This window comes from Delphinus delphis, chromosome 2 (assembly GCF_949987515.2).
Source record: "Delphinus delphis chromosome 2, mDelDel1.2, whole genome shotgun sequence".
In the NCBI taxonomy this organism is placed as follows: domain Eukaryota; kingdom Metazoa; phylum Chordata; class Mammalia; order Artiodactyla; family Delphinidae; genus Delphinus; species Delphinus delphis.
In genome coordinates, this window is record NC_082684.1 from 50,360,097 (window position 1) to 50,383,585 (window position 23,489).

Below are 23,489 nucleotides of genomic sequence, written 5' to 3' on the forward strand. Positions count from 1 at the left end.
TTGTAGTTTTGATTTGCATTTCTCTAATAATTAGCGGTGTTGAGCATCTTTTCATGTGCCTGTTGGCCATTTGTATGTCTTCTTTGGAGAAATGTCTGTTTAGGTCTTATGACCGTTTTTCAATTGGGTTGTTTGTTTTTTTGTTGTTGAGTTGTATGAGCTGTTTATATATTTTGGAAATAAGCCCTTGTCGGTCACATTGTTTGCAAACATTCTCCCATTCTGTCAGTTGTCTTTTCTTTTTGTTTATGGTTTCCTTTGCTATGCAAAAGCTTATAAGTTTGATTAGGTCCCATTTGTTTATTTTCGTTTTTATTTCTATTGCCTTGGGAGACTGACCTAAGAAAATGTTGGTACGATTTATGTCAAAGAATGTTTTGCCTATGTTCTCTTCTAGGAGTTTTATGATGTCATGTCTTATGTTTAAGCCTTTAAAACCATTTTGAGTTTATTTTTGTGTATGGTGAGAGGGTGTGTTCTAACTTCATTGATTTCCATGTGGCTGTCCAACAGTTCTCTAACTTTTAAATTCTTTTTTCCGTCTTTCATGGTATTGACATTTTTGAAGAGTCCAGGTCAACTGCTTTGCAGAATGTGCCTCAACATAAGTCTCACTGTTTCCACATGATTTGATACAGGGTAAATGTTTTCAGCAAGGATACACATGGATGAGGCTGTGTCCATCACACTAGTTCTCTTCGGGAAGTACATGATATCATTTTGTCCTGTAATTGGTGCTCTCAGTTTTAATCTCTTGGTTAAGATGGGTCTGTCATATTCCACAATTGTAAAGAAACATTTTCCCCTTTATAATTAATAAGCAATCTGTGGGGTGATACTTTGAAACAGTGTGACTGCCTTGCTCCCCAACAACTGTCGCCCAATGATCCTTGCCTGAATCAATTATACTAAGAGTTATTGTACAATGGTGATTTCAACAATTCTTTCTACATTCATTAGTTATAATTTTTCTGTAAAAAGAGCTTTTTCACCCATGCCCTTGCCCCCAGTACACACAGATTTTAGTGTCACTGTGAATTATGGATTTTTAAAAAATTCACCGTGTTACAAATCATCACTGTCATTCTTTTTGATTCTCAAATTGTCACACGTTTGTCCATTTGAGGCTCCTTGGACCCAGCTCCTTGGTCTGACAGGTGCCTATCGTTCCTTGATTGGCACTTCTTTACTGTGTACTTCTTTACTGTGGGGCACAACGAAATGTACTTCTTTACTGTGGGGCACAACGAAATGCTCCAGGCTCATCCTGCCCCAACTCTAGAATCAGCCGTTTCTCCAAGGAGCCCTGGTTCCTTTTAGTGAGAATGCAACATGATTTTAAAATGTTGACAAGAAATTAAAAAAAAAATTTTTAACACCATTCAGCCCAAACAAAACACATCAGCAGACAATGTTTGACCTGCAGGCTCAGTGTGGGACCTTTCGATTATACAGCTTTTATTGTATGCAGATGTTCTCACTAGAGACTGGCAGATCTGACCCCTCCAGGTTCATTGCTAATGTATGTAGGTGTTGGGAGTTTATGGAAATTGGTTGTCAGTTGGAGGACAAAGGAAGCATTCCCTTGCCCACAATGATAGAAACCAAACAAAACCCGTTATCATCCTCTCTCCCTATTTGTTCGACAAGTGGAGACCTGTTTGATTTTATTTTTACAAGATAACATACTAACTGCAAATAGTAACAGACTGTTTTGTTTGTTTATTAGAGGATTTTTTTAACTTAACTCAGAGTGTGTTTGCCTAGAAAGATTGTTCCCGCTGTGCAGTGAACGCCTAAGAAATAAAGCTGCCATGCTCATACTTCAAGCACAAAAGAAGCAGAAATCAACAAGCTGGCCCTTTACCTTTTTAAAAATACCCAGTTTGCAAGGAGATTAAGCGCATACCATCATCTGTCACTGCTCTAAACGCCCTTACACACATCCTGCCACACACCTTACTCTAGAAAATAAAATATCATAGAACCGGAGGAGGCTGAATAAATGATTTTATAGTGCACATTGATAAGAAATATATTCTGTTGCTTTCTTTGCCACTTAATTTTTTTTTTTGCGGTACGCGGGCCTCTCACTGTTGTGGCCTCTCCCATTGCGGAGCACAGGCTCCGGACACGCAGGCTCAGCGGCCATGGCTCACGGGCCCAGCCGCTCCGCGGCATGTGGGATCTTCCCGGACCGGGGCACGAACCCGCGTCCCCTGCATCGGCAGGCAGACTCTCAACCACTGTGCCACCAGGGAACCCCTTTGCCACTTACAGCAAAAATGATTTATAGGTAGACAACTATGTTACATATAGTTATTATCAAATATTCAAACCACACTAGAAAGTAGTACTTTTTACATGCAATAAAATTTTTTTTTAATGGGCCAGGCTCGTATCTTTCATTCTTACTTTTTTAATGTTTTAATTCGCCTTTTCGTTTGGCAGGATTGATGTTTTAGGCCATAAATTTGCTTTCAACAGGCATATTTTCTTGCTAATTATTAATCTTCTTTGTTACTTATTAACTTTAAAAAGCACTGTAGTAAAAATGCTTTGGTGTAAAATTGCCCTGTTGAAAAATCTTTGAACTCCATTTCTCTTTTTGTTAGAATAATGAAAGGTAAGTTTCTGAACAACTGACACTATCAACCAAACCAAAACCCTAAAAACCAATCTAATCATTTGTTTTATAACTATCAGTAAGTTGCTGCATGAATATTTGGCCGTGTCATTGTTCATTCTCATTTTGATCTCCTTTGTACTATTGCTTCTTTCCTAGTACTTTTCATATACTTTATTAGTCAGTAAAACAGTTTAAGCCTCCGCTGTGTACATCCACATCCTGGGCTGGGTCTTGAGATGAATCCACAAGACATCTCAGCCCAGGTCTCTGGCCAGAGGACCAGCCTGGCACGTTCTGTTCTGTCCATGTTTTCTGTTGCCGACCTAAAATAAATTAACTTCACCTCTTCACCTGTAACTCCAGGTTTTTTGATACTCCTCCCCTCTTCTAGCCATCCCCAAAACTAAGCCATTAGCCAGGGTGTCTACCACGGGGTTCTTGGCATTTGGAGAAAATGTGGGATCAAGGCAGCTTTTCTTTACCAAACGAGAGTGTTCTTCCACTCCTGGTTCCCAAACCAACAAATCAGCCACTGAAGACGCGGCACCGTGTGGTGGCTGCTGGTTCAATGCATATACCCTTGAAGGGCCGGGGTACAGATCCCACCATTCCATTAGGCTGGCTGGTTGTAGATGATGAGGTAGGTAGTAGAACCAGTGGATCCCATGGCCGTGTGCTAACTGTCATGCCTCCTTTGCTGTAAAATGGGCCCCTGGTCTGATGTTGTGTGGACTCCCATGCCAGTAAAGCCCTCGGATTGTGGTGCTGGCGGAAGAGGCAAAACCCATATCTAGAGTTATATCAGTTCCAGTAGGGACAATCTCTACCCGCTCCGAGTAACAGCTGGTTTCCTTAAAGGACAGTGCAGATCGCTGCCTCAGTATCTGTTTTCTTCTATTGGCAGGTTGGATACTCAGCAGCAACAGTATCCAGATCAGCCTTGGGGAGAGAAAGCCAGTGCTGTTGGGCCACGTATAACCACCATCCCTGCAGCTGTGGCCACTCTGTTCATAGGTCAATCACACAAGGGTTGGGGCGGCCAAAGACAAAGCAGCCTGACCCCTGAAAAGACATCCTCTGCCTGGTTGCTCAGTACTTCCTCTGCAGTCGATGCTCTTTTGGTGGGTATTAATATGAAGCCCAAAGATCCTCAAGCTCTGTGCTCACGCCCACAAGTACAGTTTATGCCTCTTCTTCAAATGATCTTTCAGTCTCGCTCCATCTGGACTCTTAATCAACTAGGTGAGCTACGTGCCCCTGCCCACAGGTCCATGCATGTCTCAGGTCCTTTCTTCCTCCGTACAGAGTGAACCATCCAATGCACTGCTTGAAGCTCTGCTCAGGGGGAGGATTCCCTTTCACCATGTCCTTCGAGGCTCTGCCAGGTGGGGCTATAAGTATATCGGCAGTCCGTCTTTAACTAGGTGACAGGGGAGAATAGGCCACCTATTATTTGTAACTTGCTTGTTCCCTCCAGACCTGCTTAAACCGGACAACAAATGAATACTTTCCATAGTATAGTGGATTGCTGTTGCATCCATGCGGTCTTATGACAGTGGATCTCTATCACCCAGTTCACAGTGGGCAGCTCTGGATCACATAGTTGCTTGATGTCCCATGGTTAGGTGCTCAGTCTCTACGAGGGCTCAGTGACATGTCAGGAGCTGGATACCTCTAGCATGATTGGATATACAGAGTCATATGGCCTGAGTGGTAGTGTAGCTTTGACCCACTGTAAAGTTCTGTCTTGCTTTGGGTCCTACTCAGTAGTGGCAGCCTTCCAAATCGCCTGGTAAATTAAACAGAGCAGTGTTCCCAAGGACTATATACGCTGCCTCCAAGATCGAAAGAGAACCACTAAGTGCCATGCCCCCTTTTTAGTGGCAGAGGATACAAGGTGCAACAATTTGTCCTTTCCTTTCGAGGGGATGTCTCAGCCTGCCCCAGGCCATCGGACCCCTAGAACATTACCCGCATGCCATGCCTCAGAGGGTTTTCTCCCACGCTCTGGCAGACATGTGTCTTAATTGGGCATTCAGAGTACTTGTCATTTCCTGCTCACGCAGGGGGTCCGATTAGCTTGGTGTTCTCAGTGAAGTGGATCACCTTGGTCTTCTGTGGAGTGTCAAGATGATCAGGGTCCCTGTGGGCTTTTTGTAACAGGGAACAGAGGAGTTAACCTAGGCCTTGAGCAAGACAGTGAATGTGAACTGTTATCCAGTCCACAAAAAGTGAACTGTTTGATCCTCCGTACTGATAGGGATTTGAAAGAATACATTCATCAGATTAGTAGTTCCATGTCAAGTACCAGGGACTGTGTAGATCTGCTCCAGGAGAGAGAACCATACCTGGCTCAGTAGCTGCAACGGGAGCTACGATTTGGTTGAGTTTAGAGTCGTCTCCCAGGTGAACTGAGTAGGGGTATGATGGGGACCACCAATCCTGCATCCTTTAAATCTTTGATGGTGGTACTAATCTCATCAGTTACTCCTGGGATGTGGTTTTGCTCCTGATTTACTGTTTTGGCCAGGGTCATGTTGTGGGCTGTGCAATTTCAGGCGCTTCTGTTTGGCCCTTTCTGCCATATTGGTTCTTATTCACAAATCATGGAACCAATGTGTATCCATCCCAATTATTCACTTGGGAGTAGAGGAAGTAATCTCAAAAGTGGATCCATGGACCCTTTAGGCCCACTGTGTGGCATTACTCTAACGTGGGGCCATGATAGCTTTTTGGGTCCCCAGATATCAGTGCCACCTCGGACTTTGTAGCCACAGCTCTTGAAAGGTCTGGGTATTTCCCTTTCCTCAGCTACTCTGGTAAATGGCTACAGTTTGCTTTGGGAAAGGATTGAGGAGTACTTGTGGTAGCATTGCAGGATCCTTTGGCAAGGTGACTCAATCAACAGCACTTTTTGGTCTACAAACTTGACTTAGATCTAGAAACTGGGTGAGGACTGCAGTTTTCTAACAGTTGACATCAACTTTCTGCTCGCCATGTCTCCATTTCTTCTGGTAAGACAAACCTAGTAACACCTGCCAGCTGCCCTTCTATTTTACCTATAAGAACTCCATGGTGAGTTCCTATCTGTGCATCAGCACAGACTTCTGGGAAATAAGGCAGCTGGCCTTACTTCCCATAATGGTCTCTATGTACATCTTGCCACTGTCAGCACCTGGTCTCAGCCACTCCAGAATCTTATCACTCCCATTGGAACCAGAGAGCCTAATTCCATGGTAGCATCTCTAGCCTACAGATGACAAGCCTGTCCACCCAGCCTACAAAGGACAGGCACCACTGAGCTTCTCAAAGATGCTGGTGATCTCCTTCCCTGTGCCTTCCTTACTGCTTTAGTGCAGGGAATATTCTCCTGGCCTCCCAAGGAAAGATAATGACGATGTGGGTTTTGCAGTGTCACCTAATAGGTCCACTCTAACATTTCCACCTCCTTGATCTCCCAGACCCCTTCCTCAATACTCTGCTGAGGCAGTTCCAGCATCTCCATCTTACCTATTGAAAGGCCAAGTTTCAAATACCAGCAGCATATTAAAGATTGTCTCCAGGTGTCATTGTCAGGAAATAAGTCCCAAGTTACAGGAGAGTGCTTCATGTCAACGAACCCTCCTCCCCACATCCAGCTGTATATTTCACTCCTTTCATTGTCCAACACCCTCAAGATTACTGCTGTTACATATGAGCCAGGTCTTGAGTTCTTTGAGTACAGTTATTTCCTCCTGGAGCAAGAGCCGTGCTGCCCTGCTCAGGTGCTGCTATAACCTCATCCTAGTTACAGGTCTGTGTGCCCTGGGAGGAGGTGGGGATAGAATCTAAGGAGGATGCGCATCATCTTCTTAAAGAGGCACTTTCCTCAGTGCGGTATTTTCAGGGTCTCTGTGTGAGAGGAAGTGTTTCACTTTGGCAAAAGGGCAGAAGTTGCTTCTCCCAGCCCAGAGGGTTTGGGGAAATTTGAGAGTTTAAGAGTCTCAGGCTCATCCTGCTAAATGTCCCTATTCCAGATCTCAGCGTCCCTCTCATTACTCACCAGAGCCCTTACGTTGGCTTAAGAGACCTGTTGAGGCTGGACGTTGTCTCCTTTGTATCTCTGCTACTCTTATTAAAGTCCTGAGCCTGGTTTTAGCACCTTGTGTCTGCAGGAGATCAATGTCTCTCTAAATACTGCCTTAGAGGCCTTCAAACCCGTCATTCTTCTGTCTTCTCTTTTCAACAACATAAAGGTGTTCACAAAAGTCAGCTCACTCAATAATCCCTGTCGTCACCACTGCCCCACACCACGCATGTGCACTGCCATTGTGTGAGCCAAACCTGCACCTCATTCAAAACCAACCTAATGGAATCTTAGTGACTGTGTTACTGCAGCTCCCCAGGGCTTCTCTTACCCCGCTTACCACCAGCAGAGGGGTCCTTGTTGCCATCCGCCTGGCGATCAATCCAGTTCCAGAACCCCATTCTGAAGATCCACTGGCTAGAGTCACTTCTGGTACCACCTGTCTTAGCCTGTGTATCTCCCAGAAAGTAAAGTCTGAGACAAAGGATTTCTGTTCCAGGATCCCATCTAGGACACCACATTACATTTAGTTGTCATGTGTCCCTAGGCTTCCCTTGGCTGTGACACTTTCAGACTGTCCATGTGTTTGATGGCTGTGACACTTTCGAGGAGTACTCGTCAGGTATTTTGTAGGCTGCCCCCTATTGGAATTTGTCTGGTTTTTTTTTTCATGGCTAGACTGGGGTTATGGGTTTTGGGAAGGAAGACTGAATCACATCAAGTGTACATACTGTCACTATTGATGTTGATCTTAATCACCTGGTTGAGAATCACCTGTTTGACTGTTTTCTCGCTATAAAGTTACTCCTATTCGGCTTCTCCACACTGTACTCTTCTGGAAGGAAGTCACCATATGCAGCCCACACTTAAGGAGTGGGGAGTTAGGTTCTCCTCCTTGATGACAGAGTATTTACATAAATTATTTGGATTTCTCTTACATAGATTTATTTATTCTCTCCATTCATTCATTCATTCAGTATTGACCTATGGGTATTTGTGTCCCTTTGACATACCCCCGTCGATGCAGGGTTTGTTTGTTTTTGTTTTAGCACGGTCCTTTCTGGCACTGCAAGACACTTCAGCCTCATCTTGGGTTTTCCCGCCCTGTATGGAGTCCTCCATTTTCTTTCAGGAGCCCTAGTTCCTTTTACTGGAGGATGGTATTAGGAACTAAGATCTGAACACTAGGAGTAGTTGTTGCTACTGGATGTGGTTGTTCCTAGGCCCTCGCAGCTGAGGAAGCAAGGTAATGTATGTGTGCGTACTAACCTGTGTATATACACTTAGCTATAGTTATTCCTATTTGTATCTGTATCTGTCTTAAACTAAACATGACTTTATACTGGTGCCTCCAACTCTAGTCCATGCATAGATTGGATCATGAGTTACACTAGCCTCCTCTCCTTGCTTAGATGTAAAGTCCCACGCTAACAGGGAGAACCTGGCTTCCCTATCCGACATTCATTTACTTCATTGTTCCATTCCAACATACATGTATAGCATTATCAGAATTGCTAATTCCTATTCGCACGGGAAACAGCTTTATCAACAAGAGTATAATGCTTATGTGTAGTTCCTTTGGACTTCTGTCTTACACTGTCTACCCATTTCCAAAGTTACTTAGGTCAGCACTTCCTCCCCCAATCCTCTTCAGTGCGGTGGTTTCATTTGTAATACAGTTAGATTCTTTTGTCACATTCTGCATTCCCTAACCTCCTAAATGATTTTTTAAAATTTGCATACATTAAGGTTCACTCTTTGTGCTGTAAAGTTCTATGTGTTTTGACAAATGTGTAATGTCACATATCCACCATTGCAGTATCACACAGCATAGTTTCAGTGTCCTAAAAAATCCTGTGTGCTTCATCTGTTCAACCCTCTCACATATCCTTTGAACCCCTGGCAACCACTGACCTTTTTACTGTCTCCGTAGTTTTGCCTTTTCCAGGGTGTCATAAAATTGAAATCATACAGTATTTAGTCTTTTTAGACGGGCTTCTTTCACCTAACAATATGCATTTGTTTCATACATGCCTTTTCATGCCTTAATAGCTCACTTCTTTTTATCACTGAATAATATTCCATTTGATGGATATAGCACAATTTACCTATAGGGAGACAATTTGTTTGCTTCCAGTTTTTGGCAATTATAAACATTCGTGTTCAGGTTTTTGTGTGAATATAAGTTTTCAAATCATTTGGGTAAACACCTAGGAGTGGATGGCTGGACCTTATGGTGCAACTGTGTTTAGCTTTGTAAGGAACGGCCAAAGTGTCTTCCAAAGTGACTCCCATTTTGCATTTCCACCACCAATGAATGAGAGTTCGTATTGTTCAGTATCATCACTAGCATTTGGTGTTGTCAGCTTTTTTTAGGATTTAGCCATTCTAATAAGTGTGTAATGGTATCCCACTGTTTTTGTAATTTGCAATTCTCTAATGAAAAAAGATGTTGATCATCTTTTCATATATTTATTTCCCATCTATTTATTTTCTTTGGGGAGGTGTTTGCTCAGATATTTTGCCAATGTTTTTGGGGTATATTTTTTTTTAACATCTTTATCGGAGTATAATTACTTTACAATGGTGTGTTAGTTTCTGCTTTATAACAAAGTGAATCAGTTATACATATACATATGTTCCCATATCTCTTCCCTCTTGCGTCTCCCTCCCTCCCACCCTCCCTATCCCACCCCTCTAGGTGGGCACAAAGCACCGAGCTGATCTCCCTGTGCCATGTGGCTGCTTCCCGCTAGCTATCTATTTTATGTTTGGTAGTGTATATATGTCCATGCCACTCTCTCACGTTGTCACAGCTTACCCTTCCCCCTCCCCATATCCTCAAGTCCATTCTCTAGTAGGTCTGTGTCTTTATTCCCGTCTTACCCCTAGGTTCTTCATGACCTTTTTTTTTTCCCCTTAGATTCCATATATATGTGTTAGCATACGGTATTTGTTTTTCTCTTTCTGACTTACTTCACTCTGTATGACAGACTCTAGGTCCATCCACCTCACTACAAATAACTCAATTTCGTATCTTTTTCTGGCTGAGTAACATTCCATTGTATATATGTGCCACATCTTCTTTATCCATTCATCTGATGATGGACCCTTAGGTTGCTTCCATCTCCTGGCTATTGTAAATAGAGCTGCAGTGAACATTTTGGTACATGACTCTTTTTGAATTATGGTTTTCTCAGGGTATATGCCCAGTAGTGGGATTGCTGGGTCGTATGGTAGTTCTATTTTTAGTTTTTTAAGGAACTTCCATACTATTTTCCATAGTGGCTGTATCAATTTACATTCCCATCAGCAGTGCAAGAGGGTCCCCTTTTCTCCACACCTTCTCCAGCATTTATTGTTTGTAGATTTTTTGATGATGGCCATTCTGACCGGTGTGAGATGATACCTCATTGTAGTTTTGATTTGCATTTCTCTAATGATTAATGATGTTGAGCATTCTTTCATGCATTTGTTGGCAATCTGTATATCTTCTTTGGAGAAATGTCTATTTAGGTCTTCTGCCCATTTTTGGATATGGTTGTTTGTTTTTTTGTTATTGAGCTGCATGAGCTGCTTGTAAATTTTGGAGATTAATTCTTTGTCAGTTGCTTCATTTGGAAATATTTTCTCCCATTCTGAGGGTTGTCTTTTGGTCTTGTTTATGGTTTCCTTTGTTGTGCAAAAGCGTTTAAGTTTCATTAGATCCCACTTGTTTATTTTTGTTTTTATTTCCATTTCTCTAGGAGGTGGGTCAAAAAGATTTTGCTGTGATTTATGTCATAGAGTGTTCTGCCTATATTTTCCTCTAAGAGTTTGATAATTCCTGTCCTTACATTTAGGTCTTTAATTCATTTTGAGCTTATTTTTGTGTATGCTGTTAGGGAGTGTTCTAATCTCATACTTTTACGTGTACCCGTCCAGTTTTCCCAGCACCACTTATTGAAGAGGCTGTCTTTTCTCCACTGTATATTCTTGCCTCCTTTATCAAAGATAAGGTGACCATATGTGTGTGGGTTTATCTCTGGGCTTTCTATCCTGTTCCATTGATCTATATTTCTGTTTTTGTGCCAGTACAATACTGTCTTGATTACTTTAGCTTTGTAGTATAGTCTGAAGTCAGGGAGCCTGATTCCTCCGGCTCCGTTTTTCGTTCTCAAGATTGCTTTGGCTATTCGGGGTCTTTTGTGTTTCCATACAAATTGTGAAATTTTTTGTTCGAGTTCTGTGAAAAATGCCAGTGGTACTTTGATAGGATTGCATTGAATCTGTAGAGTCATTTTCACAATGTTGATTCTTCCAATCCAAGAACATGGGATATCTCTCCATCTATTTGTATCATCTTTAATTTCTTTCATCAGTGTCTTACAATTTTCTGCATACAGGTCTTTTGTCTCTTTAGGTAGGTTTATTCCCAGATATTTTATTCTTTTTGTTGCAGTGGTAAATGGGAGTGTTTTCTTAATTGCGTTTTCATATTTTTCATCATTAATGTATAGGAATGCCAGAGATTTCTGTGCATTAATTTTGTATCCTGCTACTTTAGCAAATTCATTGATTAGCTCTAGTAGTTTTCTGGTAGCATCTTGGGGATTCTCTATGTATAGTATCATGTCATCTGCAAACAGTGACAGCTTTATTTCTTCTTTTCCGATTTGGATTCCTTTTATTTCTTTTTCTTCTCTGATTGCTGTGGCTAAAACTTCCAAAACTATGTTGAATAAGAGTGGTGAGAGTGGGCAACCTTGTCTTGTTCCTGATCTTAGTTGAAATGCTTTCAGTTTTTCACCATTGAGGACGATGTTGGCTATGGGTTTGGCATATATGGCCTTTATTATGTTGAGGAAAGTTCCCTCTATGCCTACTTTCTGGAGGATTTTTATCATAAATGGGTGTTGAATTTTGTCAAAAGCTTTCTCTGCATTTATTGAGATGATCATATGGTTTCTCTCCTTAAGTTTGTTAATATGGTGTATCACGTTGATGGATTTGTGTATATTGAAGAATCCTTGCATTCCTGGAATAAACCCCACTTGATCATGGTGTATGATCCTTTTAATGTGCTGTTGGATTCTGTTTGCTAGTATTTTGTTGAGGATTTTTGCATCTATGTTCATCAGTGATATTGGCCTGTAGTTTTCTTTCTTTGTGACATCTTTGTCTGGTTTTGGTATCAGGGTGATGGTGGCCTCGTAGAATGAGTTTGGGAGTGTTCCTCTCTCTGCTATATTTTGGAAGAGTTTGAGAAGGATAGGTGTTAACTCTTCTCTAAATGTTTGATAGAATTCACCTGTGAAGTAATCTGGTCCTGGGCTTTTGTTTGTTGGAAGATTTTTAATCACAGTCTCAATTTCAGTGCTTGTGATTGGTCTGTTCATATTTTCTATTTCCTCCTGGTTCAGTCTTGGCGGGTTGTGCATTTCTAAGAATTTGTCCATTTCCTCCAGGTTGTCCATTTTATTGGCATAGAGTTGCTTGTAGTAATCTCTCACGATCTTTTGTATTTCTGCAGTGTCAGTTTTTACTTCTCCTTTTTCATTTCTAATTCTACTGATTTGAGTCCTCTCCCTTTTTTTCTTGATGAGTCTGGCTAATGGTTTATCAATTTTGTTTATCTTCTCAAAGAACCAGCTTTTAGTTTTATCGGTCTTTGCTATCGTTTCCTTCATTTCTTTTTCATTTATTTCTGATCGGATCTTTATGATTTCTTTCCTTCTGCTAACCTGGGTTTTTTTTGTTCTTCTTTCTTTAATTGCTTTAGGTGCAAGGTTAGGTTGTTTATTTGAGATGTTTCCTGTTTCTTAATGTAGGATTGTATTACTATAAACTTCCCTCTTAGAACTGCTTTTCCTGCATCCCATAGGTTTTGGGTCATCGTTTCTCCATTGTCATTTGTCTCTAGGTATTTTTTGATTTCCTCTTTGATTTCTTCAGTGATCACTTCGTTATTAAGTAGTGTATTGTTTAGCCTCCATGTGTTTGTATTTTTTTTTGTATTCTTTTTTTTTTCTTTTTTTGCGGTACGCGGGCCTCTAACTGTTGTGGCCTCTCTCATTGCGGAGCACAGCCTCCGAACACACAGGCCCAGCGGCCATGGCTCACAGGCCCAGCTGCTCCGCGGCATGTGGGATCCTCCCCGACTGAGGCACGAACCCATGTCCCCTGCATCGGCAGGTGGACTCTCAACCACTGAGCCACCAGGAAAGCCCCTGTTTGTATTTTGTACAGATCTTTTCCTGTAATTGTTATGTAGTCTCATAGCGTTATGGTCAGAAAAGATACTTGATACAATTTCAATTTTCTAAAATTTACCAAGGCTTGATTTGTGACCCAAGATATGATCTATCCTGGAGAATGTTCCATGAGCACTTGAGAAAAATGTGTATTCTGTTGGTTTTGGATGGAATGTCCTATAAATATCAATTAAGTCCATCTTGTTTAATGTATCATTTAAAGCTTGTGTTTCCTTATTTATTCTCATTTTGGATGATCTGTCCATTGGTGAAAGTGGGGTGTTAAAGTCCCCTACTATGAATGTGTTACTGTCGATTTCCCCTTTTATGGCTGTTAGTATTTGCCTTATGTATTGAGGTGCTCCTATGTTGGGTGCATAAATATTTACAATTGTTAAATCTTCTTCTTGGATCGATCCCTTGATCATTATGTAGTGTCCTTCTTTGTCTCTTCTAATAGTCTTTATTTTGAAGTCTATTTTGTCTGATATGAGAATTGCTACTCCAGCTTTCTTTTGGTTTCCATTTGCATGGAATATCTTTTTCCATCCCCTCACTTTCAGTCTGTATGTGTCCCTAGGTCTGAAGTGGGTCTCTTGTAGACAGCATATATATGGGTCTTGTTTTTGTGTCCATTCAGCCAGTCTGTGTCTTTTGGTGGGAGCATTTAATCCATTTACATTTAAGGTAATTATTGATATGTATGTTACTATTCCCATTTTCTTAATTGTTTTGGGTTTGTTATTGTAGGTCTTTTCCTTCTCTTGTGTTTCTTGCCTAGAGAAGTTCCTTTAGCATTTGTTGTAAAGCTAGTTTGGTGGTGCTGAACTCTCTCAGCTTTTGCTTGTCTGTAAAGGTTTTAATTTCTCCATCAAAACTGAATGAGATCCTTGCTGGGTAGAGTAATCTTGGTTGTAGGTTTTTCTCCTTCATCACTTTAAATATGTCCTGCCACTCCCTTCTGGCTTGCAGAGTTTCTGCTGAAAGATCAGCTGTTAACCTTATGGGGATTCCCTTGTATGTTATTTGTTGTTTTTCCCTTGCTGCTTTTAATATGTTTTCTTTGTATTTAATTTTTGACAGTTTGATTAATATGTGTCTTGGCGTATTTCTCCTTGGATTTATCCTGTATGGGACTCTCTGTGCGTCCTGGACTTGATTAACTATTTCCTTTCTCATATTAGGGAAGTTTTCAACTATAATCTCTTCAAATATTTTCTCAGTCCCTTTCTTTTTCTCTTCTTCTTCTGGGACCCCTATAATTCGAATGTTGGTGCGTTTAATGTTGTCCCAGAGGTCTCTGAGACTGTCCTCAGTTCTTTTCATTCTTTATTCTGCTCTGCAGTAGTTATTTCCACTATTTTATCTTCCAGGTCACTTATCCGTTCTTCTGCCTCAGTTGTTCTGCTATTGATCCCTTCTAGAGTTTTTTTTTTTTCCTTTGCGGTACATGGGCCTCTCACTGTTGTGGCCTCTCCTGTTGCAGAGCACAGGCTCCGGACGCACAGGCCTAGTGGTCATGGCTCACGGGCCCAGCCGCTCCATGGCATGTGGGATCCTCTTGGACTGGGGCACGAACCCGTGTCCCCTGCATCGGCAGGCGGACTCTCAACCACTGCGCCACCAGGGAAGCCCTAGAGTATTTTTAATTCATTTATTGTGTTGTTCATCATTGCTTGTTGCCTCTTTAGTTCTTCTAGGTCCTTTTAAAATGTTTCTTGCATTTTGTCTATTCTATTTCCAAGATTTTGGATCATCTTTCCTATCATTATTCTGAATTCTTTTTCAGGTAGACTGCCTGTTTCCTCTTCATTTGTTAGGTCTGGTGAGTTTTTATCTAGCTCCTTCATCTGCTGTGTGTTTTTCTGTCTTCTCATTTTGCTTATCTTACTGTGTTTGGGGTCTCCTTTTTGCAGGCTGCAGGTTCATAGTTCCCGTTGTTTCTGGTGTCTGCCCTAGTGGCTAAAGTTGGTTCAGTGGGTTGTGTAGGCTTCCTGGTGGAGGGGACTAATGCCTGTGTTCTGGTGGATTAGGCTGGATCTTGTCTTTCTGGTGGGCAGGTCCACATCTGGTGGTGTGTTTTGGGGTGTCTGTGGCCTTATTATGATTTTAGGTAGCCTCTCTGCTAATGGGTGGGGTTGTGTTCCTGTCTTTCTAGTTGTTTGGCATAGGGTGTCCAGCACTGTAGCTTGCTGGTCGTTGAGTGAAGCTGGGTGTTGGTGTTGAGATGGAGATCTCTGGGAGATTTTTGCTGTTTGATATTACGTGGTACTGGGAGGTCTCTTGCGGACCAGTGTCCTGAAGTTGGCTCTCCCACCTCAGAGGCACAGCACTGACTCCTGGCTGGAGCACCAAGAGCCTTTCATCCACACGGCTCAGAATAAAAGGGAGAAAAAGTAGAAAGAAAGAAAGAGAGAAAGAAAGAGGATAAAAGAAAATAAAATAAAGTAAGGTAAAATAAAATAAAGTTATTAAAATAAAAAAATAATTTTTAAGAAAAAAAAATTTTTTAAGTAAAAAATAAAAACCGACGGATAGAACCCTAGGACAAATGGTGAAAGCAAAGCTATACAGACAAAATCTCACACAGAAGCATACACATACACACTCACAAAAAGAGGAAAAGGGTAAAAATCATAAATCTTGTTCTCAAAGCCCACCTCCTCTATTTGGGATGATTCATTGTCTATTCAGGTATTCCACAGATGCAGGGTTCATCAAGTTCATTGTGGAGCTTTAATCCGCTGTTTCTGAGGCTGCTGGGAGAGATTTCCCTTTCTCTTCTTTGTTCACGCAGCTCCCGGGGCTCAGCTTTGGATTTGGCCCCGCCTCTGCATGTAGGTCGCTGGAGGACATCTGTTCTTCGCTCAGACAGGATGGGGTTAAAGGAGCAGCTGATTCGGGGTCTCTGGCTCACTGAGGCCGGGGGGAGGGGGGGCATGGAGTGCGCGGAGAGCCTGTGGCGGCAGAGGCGGCATGACGTTGCACCAGCCAGAGGCGCGCCGTGCGTTCTCCCGGGGAAGTTGTCCCTGCATCACGGGACCCTCGCCGTGGCGGGCTGCACAGGCTCCCGGGAGGGGAGGTGTGGATAGTGACCTGTGTTTGCACACAGGCTTCTTGGTGCCAGCAGCAGTAGGGTATATTATTTTGATAAATTTTGCTAAAACTTTCCCCAAAAGTTGTAGCAGTTTGGACTCTAACCAGCCATGTGTGAGAAGATCCATTTCCCTGTACCCTGGGCAGCACTGGATGTTACCAATTTTGGAATGTTTGCCTATATGTTAGGAAAAAACGTCACATCAAGCTGTTGCTCTGATTTGCCTTTCTCTTACTACTAGTGAGATTAAGTATCTTTTCATATCTCTCGATGGTTTATATTTCCTTTTCTGTGTGTTACCTATTTATAGCTTTTGCCCGTTTTTTCCACTAGGTTGTCTTTTTCCGCATAGTACATAAAACTTCTTTGTAATATTAGAGCTATCTTAGAGCTATCATTCTCTATTTGTCATAACTTTAACAAACATTTCCCTGCCAATTATTTGTCTTTTGACATGGTTTATAGTGCACTTGTTTTTTTTTTTTTCCTCTTGCAAACCAACATTATTTTATTTTTTTATTATGGTAAAATATACATATCATAAAACTTACTGTTTTAACCAGTTTTAAATGTACATTTCAGTGGCATTAAGTGGATTCACATCGGTATAGAACCATCAGTTCAACCATCTTCAGAACTTTTGTCATCTTCCCAACATTATTTTATTTTTATGTAGCTAAACTTACCTATCTTTTTTTTTTCTTCTGGAACTCTTGTGTTGTTTTTAGGATGCTTTCTTCCCAAGCTATGGTCCTACAAAGTTCTCCTAAATTTTTTCTACTATTTATATTATTTTATATTAAAACGTTTAATATATTTATATTAAATGTTTGTAAATGTTTTAATATATGTAAAATTTATTCCTGTATATAGGGTGATGAGATATGGTTCTAATTTTCCTGATGAGTAGCCAGTTTTCCCAGAATCATCATTATTATTATTATTATTTTTTGCGTTACGCGGGCCTCTCACCGTTGTGGCCTCTCCCGCTGCGGAGCAGAGGCTCCGGACGCGCAGGCTCAGCGGCCATGGCGGCTCACGGGCCCAGCCGCTCCATGGCATGTGGGATCCTCCCGGACCGGGGCACGAACCCGTGTCCCCTGCACCGGCAGGCGGACTGTCAACCACTACGCCACCAGGGAAGCCCCCAGAATCATTATTAAATAGAACACATTTTTCAACTATATTGAAGTACTACCTGTGTCATATGTTAATTTCCCTTACGTATCTGGATCTAATTCTAGACTCGGTACTGCTTCTGTTTGTTCATTTCTGTGTCTGTAGTCTTCTGGGCTGTTGTTGATGATGATGATGATGATGACAATTACAGGTGCTTTATTGAAAATTTAACCATTTGGTAAAGCAAGTTGACCCAATTTTCTCCTTGATGATTTTACAACAGTTATAGTTCTATATGAACATAAAAGCCATTTTATCTAGTTAAAAAGATCCTTTTTGTATTCTGATTGGAATTGCATTACATCCACATAGTTTTCAGAAGAACTGACATTTTTATGGTATGAATTCTTCACTGGTATCATTTTATCAGGACCATACTTGTACTTCCAAAGTCCTAAGTCCTTAAATGAGGTAAGGGTAAAATTGAGAGCTTTCTTTCTGAATCAAAACTGGAATTGGGTGCTGCTGCTATTAACTCTGACACTGAGTTGCATGATTTAGTTGAGAGCATTCATCCGGGTGAGAAGGAAGAACAAGAGGAAATATGAAGAACCTTGATCTTTCTTAGTTTAGACAAGCTCTAAACCTGGCTGGGTCTCAGTTTCTTGAGAGTGTTATAATATGCTGATCTGGGAATCCTTGGGAAGTACCCAGGATTAATTATTATAAAGGAGGGGGACATCACTTTTCTCCATTCTGGGTGAGTGTTAACTGATAAAAGATTCTTGCAGAGGGATCTTTGACCAAGAGTTGAGTTCAAAAATTGTAAAGGCTTGTGAAAAACATTTTACCAAGACAGCTCTCAACTTTCTAAACTTTAATCCCTGTTCTTTTTTTATTTACCACAAATTTGTGGGAAAAGAAGAATGTTTTTGAAAGGAAAACAAGATATGATCCTTGAGAAAATGGTCTGTTTTCCTCTAAAGCACAGTTCAGGATAAATATCCCCCCATGCTCTGCACAAAGAACAGAGACCAGAGAATCCTTAGCACTTGAGGGATAGGGGAGACCACAGACGTAATGGTCTGTACACTGGTCAATCCAGTAACGTGTGAACGCTGAGGCGTCCCTAGGGTAGAGGCCCCAAACCCAGTACCTACAGGGGCCAGGCAGGTGTGGGAGAAATGATTCACTCTCACAAACAAATATATTTTTTCTTATTTGTCTTAAAATATGCAGTTATTTCTATTGCTTGTATATTTTCCCACTTTTGATAGAGATATGGGCACATTAAATATGTCACTTTTAACTTTAAGAAAATTAATACCGGAAGAGTGATGATAAAGGGCAACTTTCATTTAGCCTTAGTGTCAGGGAGTGGTAGGGCGTGTTGGGTACTGTGATGAACTCACGTACCCAGCCTTATCCACCGTGGACAGCTGCTTCTCAGTCCCAACCCGCTGACGCCACAGACTGCAGGCCCAGGATTGCTAGATTGCCAGCGTTTTCAAGAGGATCTTGGTAACCAGGGTTTTAAAGTAACATTTCCCGATCTGAAGTGTTGGCAGCTGGGTCAAAAATCCTTCAAAATGCTAAGGCCAAACGTTTGACCTTAGAGGATGTAGAAGCCTGAGCTTATCACAACGGATAGGTGGGCAGTGAGGACAAAGGGCCGGTGACAGGGTGGAGGCGCTGCCCAAGAAGCATGTGTAGCCCTCTCAGCTCTGCGGCGGAAACCAAGCAGGGCTCAGGTTAAATTCGGTGGGTGAAAATAGCATTCTTTTTTTAATGTCAGAGAAAGTGCTTCGCTTCGCAGTGTAATAGGAAACATCCATATTCAAAAAGCAGAGAAAATAAAAAGGAGACCAAAATAAAATAGGAGCAGCAAAGGCAGAAACTTTATATAAGAGACACTAAATCTGAGTCTGAGGCGGCCCAGGCTTCTAGATATAGAATAACTGGAGGATGGTGAGTGGCCTGGGAAGAGGCACTGACATCCTCCAGATTGAGCCAGCACAACTCAGAGTGCTGAGGAATAGGACCAGGCCTGAGGCTTTGGTTTCACATACTCATAAACAGGAAGGAATTAGAATTAAAAGAGCCCTGAACTCCATCTTTGTAGTACATATGGTAGTTTAGTCTGTTCTAGTAAGACTCCTATGTATAATAAGCATGTTGAGTAAGCCTGTGGACAGTCCGTCCATCACGTTGCTTGGTTCTTCTCATCTAATTCCTCCCAATGCCCCTAAAGGAACCCATTCAAGGTTGAAGAAGAAACATCCAAACCTTCGTCAATGCAAACATTCACAATATCGGAGCCTTGATCAAGACCTCCAGGCTACCAATTGCCGACTGGATTCAGGACCAGAGGTGTCCCTCTGAGCTCTGCCCCTGAGGTCAGGGGAGTCAACAGAGAAGAGTACGGTTTGGGGATGCTAAATCTGCCACATCTGGCTCCTGATCTCACCACTGCACTGACGCTGCTTCTGGTGAGGTCACACGAACCCCTTTAGGACGCCCCCCAGGTGCCTCTCAGGCTTCTTCCCACTTGACTCTTCAGCAGCAGCATCACCGTGGACCACTTCCTCCTTCCACGATATCTCTGTAGTGTCACGTTCTGCTGTCTTCTCTCTTATCTTGGGGGACCTTCTTCCCTTTCCCCTCCTCTGCTTCCTCCTCATCTACCACATACCTGGGTGCTGGGGTTCCTTGGCCTCTTCCTTCTCACTCTTCTGGGCAATCACTTCTAGCCATGGCTTTGCTTACACTCATGCTGACTCCCCGGCTTTTACCTTCAACTCAAACCCCAGCTGACCTGATGACTGTATTGGTACCTCGGAGTCCCTGTCAACCCAACGTGCCAGAACAGTAGTTCCTTCCCCCCAAAACCTGCTCCTCCTCTCAGTCATGGCACCACCATCCACCCCCATTATACAAACCTTTGGTCATTCTTGATACCCTCTCCTGCATCCCTCACCTCCAGGCCATCACCACATCCGGACTATTCTAATCATAAAATCTATCTCCAAACAGTGCCTTTCTTGCCATCTCCCCTGCCTCAGTGCTGGTCCAAGCTCTCAGCTATCAACAGGTTCTTCACTGGTCCCCTCTCACCATATTGCCTCCTCTGAGCCGTTCTGTATCCTGCCACCATAGTGAGCTTTTAAAAACCCAAATGGTAAATTACCACATCTTGATAAAATTCCTTCCGGTAGCTTCCCATTGCACTTAGGATGAAACGTAAATTTCTTAGTATGTCCTGCAAGGCCCCACAGGACCTGCCTTCTGCCTGTCTCACTGGCATCAGTTCCATGTGCTTGACACTCAAACCACACCATCCTGCAGTTCCTTAAGTGGCGTAAGTTCCCTCCTGGGTCAGAGCCAGTCCTCTGCCTGGAAAGCCACCATCTCTCTACCACCACCCCTTCCTTTGGTCTGGTCAGACCTTTCTCACCCTCCAGGACTCAGTTCAAAGTCACTTCCTAAGGACAGTTTCTCTAAGGCAGCCTAGTCTTTTATATATGGAAGGCTCTTCATGGCATTTCTTTGCTTAATGTCCGAGTCCTCCGTCCCATTCACCAGTGTGTCCCTAGTGCCTTGAATAGTGCCAGAGGCTGAGCAGACACTCTCAGATCTTTGTTATAATATAACAAAGAACACGGCCAAGACAGGGACTGGCTCCCAGATATCTGCTGCCCTGGAATGTTTTCAGGTCACCCAGAAGCCTGGCTACCTACAGAGAGTTAATAATTTATTTTAAAATATTTATAATTTAACGTTTGTAAGTCCTAATTAGAATTTAGTCTTAGCAATTGATTTTTCTAAATGAAGAATTTTCTGGAAATCAGTTGAGAAATAAGTTATTGGCTATTTGCAGCTACGTAAAGGTTGTCTCATGGCAGGGGATAGGAGAGACAAGTGGTTTAAGTGTCACGTGACATCTTCCTATGTTGCCAGAGGCATTGGAAGCCCTCGCATTTGACGATAAACGTCACAAGCCTTCAATGTCTATATGCGCCTCAGTGGTATGGTGAAAAGTACTCTCACACTCCTGGCAGAGGTGTAAGTATGTTTGATCCTTTTGGAAAGCAGTTCGGCCATATCTGTTTAGAGCTTTATGTTGTACTCCTGGGACTCTAAATGGTGCCCAACTAACTTCTTAAATGGCCACCTTCCCCAAAGAAGATCTTCCCTGGGCCACTCACTACCCTCGAGCCAGGTACCCTTTCCTGGGGGCTTTTTGTAACACTCATCACGTCTGTAATTACTTGTTCCACATCTGTCTCCTCTCCTAGGTTCTAAGCTCCTTGAGAGTATGGTCAAGTACTTGCTATGTCTCTATATCCTTAGGACTAGCAGAGTGCCTTAAGCACATTAAGATAGATAAATACTTGTTGAATAAAATGAATTGAGAAAGCCTAAATAGAAATAGATTGAACCCCCAATAACAATATTAACAGTTAAGCTTCCTGGAGAGAACAATGTGGCCTGACACTGTTTCGTGTGCTTTGTGCTATGAAGCTGTCACAGTAGCCCTTGAGCTTCCTGCTCTCACAGATGGAAAACTGAGGCCTAGAGACATTAAATGAAATAATTCAAAGTTAAGGTCAGCTGGTTAGTAGCTTGTTCATCAAAACCTTATTTACAATACACAAAAATTGGAGAGACTCTCTCTGTTATTTGAATAGAATATGCAGCAATTATTAGAATCTAGGTTTTCAAAAGGTGTGCAGTAACAGGAAGATGGGTGTAATATCATATTTACAGTCCCACCCGGTTCAATGGATCCTGCTGTGACAATGCTCTTTTCCTGCTACATGGTCCCCATGCTTGGGTTGCAGAGTTATAGCTCTTTTAGTTCATACCAGGGTGTCGGGTGGGGCAGAGGCGGGCCAGACGTAGAAAGTGACATCTGGAGGATGAGAGTGTTTCAGAGAGAGAACTGGGTGAACAGGTCCTGAAGCGAGAGGGAGTGTGAGCCTTTGAAGAAGTGAGAGAAATTCAGTGTGTCTAGGGTTTAAGAGATGGGCCTGCAGAAGTAAGCAGAGGTCAAACTGAGAGGATATTTGGGTTTTATCCTGAGGCAGCAGTGCCCCTGGTGATCACTGCAGGTATGGATGGGACAAGTTGGAGGTGCCAGTCTTGGCATCTGAGACGGTCCAGGTATTTGTTTTGGTAGAATTGATACATTTGTACTTTTGCTAAAAAAGTTGGCTGAAGATGTGAGGACTACATATGGAACATGGAAAATGAAAAGAATCTAAGATTTGAGGTCTGGGCCTTCGGACAGGTATTTTTCAGAGGCTGTAAGAAAATCTCTGCTTTCCGCTAATTGTCATAAAGCTGCTATTTACCCCCTTTAAACTTGGTCGTTTGCTTTCTGTTTGAGACATCTGAGCCAACGCAATTCTTTGGTTTAAAACAGCAGGCAGTTCTGTCCTCCTATATCTGGAAAGTGTTAGTTCAGGCTAAAAGTTTCCAGCTATGGGAACGTAAATCTGGGGCTTTAGAGCTTGGAGTGCCTTCTGTTCTAAGGCCCAAATGTGGCTAATGGGCTTTAGAGTGTCTTGGCTGTTTTATATTTGTTTCATCAAGTGTAATCGCTGGAGCAGGAATTTCACATCTTGAAGATAGAGGGGTTTTACAAAGAAAATGAGAAAATAATTGTCTTCTTTAGTATTTCTCTTGCTGACTGTTTCTCTTCTCACTATCTATACAAATGTGCTGGAGTGTGCAGTTCAAGAACTTCAGTTTTTCTCCTTCTGTCTTTTATCATTTATGAAATATCTGTCTACCTATGATTAATACCTCTGTCTACATATCAAATCACCTGGAGAATTTGGGGAAAAAAACCAGATGGCTGGGCCCCTGTCCAAGACCAATTCAGGATCTCTGGGGGTGGTGCCGGGGCATCTGCAGTTTTCAAAAGTTCCCCTGATGATTCTACTACAGGGTTATTATCTAGTGCTGCATGAACAGACCTCCTCAAAACTTAGTAGCTTAGGCTTCCCTGGTGGCACAGTACTTGAGAGTCCGCCTGCCGATCCAGGGGACGCAGGTTCGTGCCCCGGTCCGGGAAGATCCCACATGCCACGGAGTGGCTGGGCCCGTGAGCCATGGCCGCTGAGCCTGCGCGTCCGGAGCCTGTGCTCCGCAACGGGAGAGGCTGCAACAGAGAGAGGCCCGCGTACCGAAAGAAAAAAAAAACTTAGTAGCTTAAAAAGGCATGATTTCTTACTTCTCACAGGTGTGCTTTGGCTGAGTGCTCCTTCAGGGGTCCTGCGTGGGCTCGCCCACGTAGCCGAATTAGATGAGGGCTGGCAGGGGCTGAGCGCAGCTGGAACA

The 23,489-nt window shown here is 42.5% G+C and overlaps 1 protein-coding gene across 1 annotated transcript in view; it reads left to right on the top strand.

Moving 5' to 3' along the window:
• The window catches only part of CDKL1 (cyclin dependent kinase like 1), a 60,180-nt gene that overhangs the window by 10,613 nt on the left and 26,078 nt on the right, over window positions 1-23,489 (top strand). The gene's annotated exons all lie outside the window — the stretch shown is intronic.